The sequence below is a fragment of the Tasmannia lanceolata genome, unplaced genomic scaffold (genome assembly GCF_043159265.1).
Source record: "Tasmannia lanceolata isolate RefF3 unplaced genomic scaffold, GAP_Taslan_0.1 ptg000574l, whole genome shotgun sequence".
In the NCBI taxonomy this organism is placed as follows: Eukaryota; Viridiplantae; Streptophyta; class Magnoliopsida; order Canellales; family Winteraceae; genus Tasmannia; species Tasmannia lanceolata.
Window position 1 is genome coordinate 13,513 of NW_027519246.1, and position 7,392 is coordinate 20,904.

The window sequence follows — 7,392 nt, forward strand, 5'->3', positions numbered from 1 at the left end:
TCAACAGAAAATGAGAGCTTTGGTTTCCAGTCATCGGGATAGATGCAGGCAAAAGAGAGATTTTCGTCGTTTGTGGATCACTCGGATAAATGCAGTAACTCGTGAAAATGGGGTATCCTATAGTTATAGTCGATTAATGCACGATCTGTACAAGAGGCAGTTGCTTCTTAATCGTAAAATACTTGCACAAATAGCTATATCAAATAGGAATTGCATTTACATGATTTCAAATGAGATTATCAAATAAGGCGACTGGAACGAATTCACCGAAATGATTTAAACGGAGTTCCCCGGAGAATGAACTCCGGGAAGGTAGAGTAGAAATGAATATGATAAATATTAGAAATGAACGAACACTTTTCAATAAAAAAAAATATTTTTTCTTCCCCATTCATTCTTTTTTTTTTTTTCTTACGACGCGACAATCAAGTATCTCGGCTTTTTCGAACAAAACCTCAATCTGAGTTTGAATTCCAATTAGAGTTTTGATTCAATTGAGAAGTAGGCCTATTTATTTCTGGTTTTAGGACCAGCAGTTCTAGGGGTCGACTCGGTTCTTTCAAATTGTTTCTCATTATTAAGAAAAGGTAACGAAGATAAAATACGAGCTTGTTTTATAGCAATAGTAATTAATCGTTGTTGTTTCAAGGTCAATCTATTCACTCGTCTAGATAATATTTTTCCTTGTTCACTAATAAATCGACTAATTAAACTCATATTTCTATAATCAATTCGATCCCCCGATCCAATTGGGGGCAAACGCCTACGAAAAGATCGCTTGGATTTACGAAAGGGTCGCTTGGATTTATCCATGATTTATTCCTTATCTCTAAAATCTTATTTCTTCATTCATTTCGGTTTCGGATCCGACCGAAATAGTAATAGTACTTGATTTGTTTATATTTTATATATCTATCTATATGTAATTTTGTCCTGTTCCTTGGAAGGGTGGAACAGACATTCTATTCTGTTCGATCTATTTCTTTATCTCCCCATGAATCGTATGCTTGTAACAATAAGGACAGAATTTTCTCAAGTCCAATCGACTAGGCGTATTGTGTCGATTCTTTTGAGTAATATATCTGGAAATGCCCCGCGATTCCTTATTTAAATCATTTCGGACACAACTGGTACATTCCAAAATAACTCTTATTCTGACATCTTTACCCTTGGCCATGAACCTCCTTTGGATTTTGGATTCCCTCCACTCTTCTATTTTCGATCTGAATCGAAGAATACGAAAAGAAGGAAAAATAAATAGAAGTTGCTAACTGATAACTCGAAATCCAATTATGAAAGATTTCGCTGCAATCAATAGAGTAATAATAAGTAATACAATTATTTCTAACTATCCATTATTTCTAATCCCAGTCAGTATTTCATTTACTATCTTGTATGCTCTTGAACAGCCTGTCCTAGACCCACATTTCTATTTCTGTTCTCCCTCTATTAATTCTATGCTGAGCCCGAGTTTCGCTGAGGTTTAATCCACTTTTCTTTCTCTTTCCTTCCTAAACAACTTAAAAAAAAAATTCAAAAGGGTGGATTAGTCACAGAGAATTTGTTGTATCTCTAATCTTCTTCACCCCTTCCCATGTCAATAACTAGAATGAAAAAAAGGGGAATGTCAACGCATCTGGGAATAAACGATTGATCTCTATCAATAGACCTGCTAAAGACCCGAACCATAGCGTAGTTAGCACAGGTGCCACGGAGAGATATGTTTTTATATCTCGCATTGAAAATCCTCCTTCTTTATTGGAATACATATATGATCAGATGTATCTGTAGCTAAAGATCACTTGTATTTGTACACGAAATCCCTAATCCCGAACTAAAATGAAAATGAATATGTACAATAATCCGGTGGATTAGATCTACTTGTCCCTAAAACAGAAAAAGATGACCCTTTCTTACTGAGCATTACCGATAAATATTCATTTTTTTATACGTTAGGTTTCATATGTATATAATTCTTTGATTATATGAAATCAAAAAGAAGAAATGGCAAGAGAAATTGTCTCTAGATATTAGGAAATAACGATGTGGAAAACAAGACAAGGATTCCCTACAATGAAACTGTACAACAATTGAAAGGGATGTAGCGCAGCTTGGTAGCGCGTTTGTTTTGGGTACAAAATGTCACGGGTTCAAATCCTGTCATCCCTACCTATTACTTCTCCTATGGGCAGTAACGAGGGATCAGTTGAGATCGATTCAAATTGGACTGGACTGGACATAATTTTGCATTTTATGATACTACATGCATGCAAGGTGTATTGGGGGTACAAAAAGAATCCCTTTCTTTACAGTTGTATCTCCTGTCATAAGAAAGCGCTCTTAGTTCAGTTCGGTAGAACGTGGGTCTCCAAAACCCGATGTCGTAGGTTCAAATCCTACAGAGCGTGATTCTGTTTTTGTAATGTTGAATCACAATAAAATAACTTTACTAACTTGAACTGCAACCTGAATTTGACCTCCTGCAGCTTAAGAAGGAGGTCAATCAAAAAAGAGATGTTACTCAATCAAAGGTCCAACTGATCTCCGCGTCTGTATTGTAAATATGCAGTTACGAATAATCCGGCCAAAGTAATAGGAATTAGACCTAAGACGATTCCAAATAGAAAAACTTCAATCATTTCAATTTGTTGGAAAGGGTAAAAATAGAGGTAATATCTATCCCTAAATATTACTCCGAATCACCCATGAATCTCAATGATCAAGAATTGGTAATTAACGCGGGAAGGAACTATCGAATACCTGAAATCTCACAGAACTATTTATTTTGATGAATTATTCATTCAATTAATTTCAAATAAGTCGTATCTTGCTCAGACCAATCAATAGAGCTGGGGTTATAGTTGAAGCAGCTAGTAGAAAACCGAAATAACTAGTTATAGTGGGCATGAAGGAGCTAAATGAGATACGTTCTTTTTTTTTTACATATGTTTATAAAGCACTTACCTAAGTTTCAATTTTTGCGAGATGTGATGATCAGAAAAAATACCAATTGACAGAATCAGTTCCAATTGAAAGTTCTTGATTCATCAGTCATTATAGACGGCACTGACAAAGATAGAGTAGCAGAGGTAGAAAAAAAAAAAAAGATTGATTTATCATCTGTGACATCTACCAATGTCGGGATTTCAAATCAACAGATTCATTGAGCAACTCGTGAGTAAAGTAATAGTCAGAAGAACTGTGTCGTGTAACTTCATTCAAAAATGAAATTATCTTTGAATAACTATAGAATAAAAGAATTGGATTTCAAAAGAATTTCCATTTTGACCATTTATTTCTTTTCTTTTTCAATTTATCAATTCCTATTATCCTTTTAGGTTCCACAGTCTGTCTTTCCATATCATGGAGTTCCATCCTTGTAGCTAGGTCAAGAAGGAACCTTTGGATCTAATCCAGTAATGGTTGCATCACGAATATTGATTGTTCAAACTATTTATTGTTTCTTCTCTTTCTTTCATCGAATACTATCTACTACTGTAGAACCAACCAATTACTTGAAATGAAAGGATTAGAAAAAAAGAAAAATATCTTTTCTACAACCATGAGAGGGGATTTCTATATTTTGCATCTAATTGAATTGTGTGGAATATGATAATCTCGTTCATTAATTATTAGAACTAGAACCCGTTGACTCAAACTTTACTAAGAACTTCAGTTTCTAGTCCAAAGCCAATACTTGAAACCCTATACTACAGAAATTTGATCAATTTTTGATTGAATGACACGCGGTTCCGCATAGACAAGTAACAAGAAAGGAAAAGGGGAATTATGTACCATTTCTTTTCGATACTGATTGAAACTGCGTTGCTGTGTCAGAGGAAGGATAGCTATACTGATTCGGTATACTCTAAATACACCTTCGGTACAATATTGACGATCTCACAAAGATGAAATATCAGTAGTTTTCCATTTACTGATCCCATCTTTCAAGGAATCGATCCCCCTTTGACTGTACAAGAATATGTGGAGCTCAGCATGTCTGGAAGCACGGGAGAACGTTCTTTTGCTGATATTATCACCAGTATTCGATACTGGGTTATTCATAGTATTACTATACCTTCCCTATTCATTGCGGGTTGGTTATTCGTCAGCACGGGTTTAGCTTATGATGTGTTTGGAAGCCCTCGGCCAAACGAGTATTTCACAGAGAGCCGACAGGGGATTCCATTAATAACTGGCCGTTTTGACCCTTTGGAACAACTCGATGAATTTAGTAGATCCTTTTAGGAGGCCTCAATGACCATAGATCGAACCTATCCAATTTTTACAGTGCGCTGGTTGGCCGTTCACGGACTGGCTGTACCTACCGTTTCTTTTTTGGGGTCAATATCAGCAATGCAGTTCATCCAACGATAAACCTAATCTGAATTATAGAGCTACGACACAATCAAACCCGAACGAACAAAATGTTGAATTGAATCGTACCAGCCTCTACTGGGGGTTATTACTCATTTTTGTACTTGCTGTTTTATTTTCCAATTATTTCTTCAATTGAGAGAAAGAAAGAGAATAGTAGGAATTCTCTTATCCCATTCGGAAGGATATCATCCTCATAATTATCCATGACTGTTTATGTCTCTAGCATGACCACTTGATGAAATGTGGAGGGAAGCGGGGTAAATGGCCGATACTACTGGAAGGATTCCTCTTTGGCTGATAGGTACTGTAACTGGTATTCCTGTGATTGGTTCAATAGGTATTTTCTTTTACGGTTCATACTCCGGATTGGGCTCATCCCTATAGTGATCGGATGAGAACCGGATTGTGGACATGAAAAAGTAAGAACTCAACAGGACCTTACCCCTCGAATCAGACAAAACAAAGAGGGGTAAGGTCCTGTTGAGTTCTTACTCTTCCAGCGAGACTTTGATCCATTTCATAACATAAAGGTTGGAAATTCATTCAGTCAACATAAGAAGAATATTTGATTCGTAGAAATGACAAAACGGATCCTTTGCTTCGATCCGATGTTTAAAACCACCCCATTCCTTTGTTTCTAATGATGTTTTTGAAGAATTTAATCCCTTGATTGTCATAGTATCTGTTCCTCTATAGTATGGACGGACTCTTCCGAAGCAAGAAGAAAGAAGGAATCAATCGATTTTATGGATGACACAATATGGATTTCTACAGATGAGACATTCTTCAAATCAATTCCAATTAGTATGGAAATGAACCTTACTCCATAAATAAAATTTCAAGCAAAAGACACTTAATTTAATGCCCGAGTGTGGTGAAAAAAAAAAAGTGAAAATCTTGGATTTTTGCACATATCCAAATCCTTATTGATTATCTCATCACAGCGAAAATTTGCTTTTTTTTTTTTTATAAGTTCATTGAAGAAGTTCTATTTGCTCAATGAGTGATTCCCCCCGCCCCCCCCTTTTTTTTTGTTTGTCCACTACTGCTTATGAATCTAAAGAAAGAGGTTATAATAGTCCTGGAAAAGAAAATCGTAATCTTTAACGAACAGGATCAAGAATCATTATTATTTCCACACAGGAAAAGGGTGAAAAATTCCTTTTCTTGTGTGGAAGATTAGTAAGACGAGCAATCCCTCCTAGAATCATTTGTTACTTTCATTTATTCCTTGCCATTTATTTTCTTCCTTGCCTATTATCTAATAGAATTCGATTCTATTAGGTACAATAGAATCAAAAACTATTGATGCATTACATGGCATTTATAATCTGGGATTAAGAGGCCTGGCATAGTCACACACCACTCCAATTTTTTTTTTGAAAAAAAAAAAAATGTCAAGTAGCCTTCTTCAGAATATACATATTATTACTAGGAACGGGGCACAAACAATTCCTGACATCTCGCCGAAAAACAGTATAAAGAAAAAAGCTTTTCATTATTTTTTTGATCATACATAATTGCATCGATCAACAATAGTTCGTCTCTTTTTACCAATTTGATGGATCCATGTATCTAGAAATTCATTTCGGACAATTGAACCTTCTCAAACTGTTTCTTTTTAAGAACCAAAAAGATTTGTGCCAGAATAACAGATACCAAAAAGAACAACAACCCTTGGACACGTAATGGATCTTGAAGTACTATTTCTGCATCTCCCTGACCAAATCCACCCACATTAGGATTACTCGTTAATGGTTGATCAAGCTTGATAGATTCACCCTCTGAAACAAGAAGTTCCGGTCCTGGAGGTATAATATCAATTACTTGGTGTCCATCCGATGCATCAGCTATGGTTATTTCATACCCCCCTTTTTCTTTACGTACTATTCTGCTTACTATACCCGCTCCTGTAGCATTATAGACTGTATTGTTACTCTTACCCCCATCGGGATAAATCTGGCCCCTTCCCCTGTTCCCACCTACGTATATAGGATATTTTAAGAAGTTAACGTCTTTCTTAGTAGCAGGGTCCGGAGAAAGAATGGGAAAGACGATTTCACTATATTTCTGACCAGGAACAGGACCTATCACAAGAATATTTTTTTTAGTGGGGCGATAACTCTGAAAAGACAGAGTGCCTATCTTTTCTTTCATCTCGGGAGAAATACGATCGGGGGGAGCTAATTCGAATCCATCGGGTAAAATAAGAACAGCCCCCACATTCAAAGACCCCTTTTTACCATTAGCAAGAACTTGTTTCAGTTGCATATCATAAGGGATTCTAACAACTGCTTCAAATACAGTATCAGGAAGCACAGCTTGTGGAACCTCAATATCCACGGGTTTATTAGCTAAATGGCAATTGGCACATACAATACGCCCAGTTGCTTCTCGTGGATTTTCATAACCCTGCTGCGCAAAAATAGGATATGCATTTGAAATAGATGTCCTAGTTATTACATATATCATGATCGATACGGAAATGAATCGAGTCATTTGTTCCTTTACCCAAGAAAAGGTATTTCTATTTTGCATGGTCCAATCATTGATCCCGGAAATTTCTACAATAAATTAGGTAGGTAGCTAATATAGTTAGTATAGTATAGTTCCCTATCCACGATTCTGATATTGTACTGGAATAATTGTACTGGAATATAGGAGGAATCGAATTCCCTGGACGGGTAAAAGTATAAAGAGTGGGATTATTTGATTGATATCAGCGGATCAAATGAGTTCTTCATTCATTCATTGAATGATAAATGACTACAAGTGAAGGAGATACACGATTTAAATAATGGAAGATCCAATATTTCAAAATTGTATCTAGAATGACTGGAAAGGTAGAAACAAGACCAGATATAATTTGATCGTTATGGGAAAATCCAAAATCTTTGTAGATCGAGCCAATCATTAGTTCCCAACCATAAGGCGAGTGGAATCCGATACATAAATCAGTTAATAAAAGAATAGAAAAAGCTTTTATTGTGTCACTTAAGTTATAGAGGAATT

General features: G+C 35.9%; 2 non-coding genes across 2 annotated transcripts; both read left to right on the forward strand.

The window, feature by feature from the left end:
- Positions 1 to 2,095: 2,095 nt before the first annotated feature.
- Positions 2,096 to 2,169, forward strand: TRNAP-UGG (transfer RNA proline (anticodon UGG)). The gene has a single exon. It is a non-coding gene; the product is annotated as a tRNA-Pro (tRNA).
- Positions 2,170 to 2,334: 165 nt separating this feature from the next.
- Positions 2,335 to 2,408, forward strand: TRNAW-CCA (transfer RNA tryptophan (anticodon CCA)). The gene has a single exon. It is a non-coding gene; the product is annotated as a tRNA-Trp (tRNA).
- The last annotated feature ends 4,984 nt before the right edge of the window (positions 2,409 to 7,392 follow it).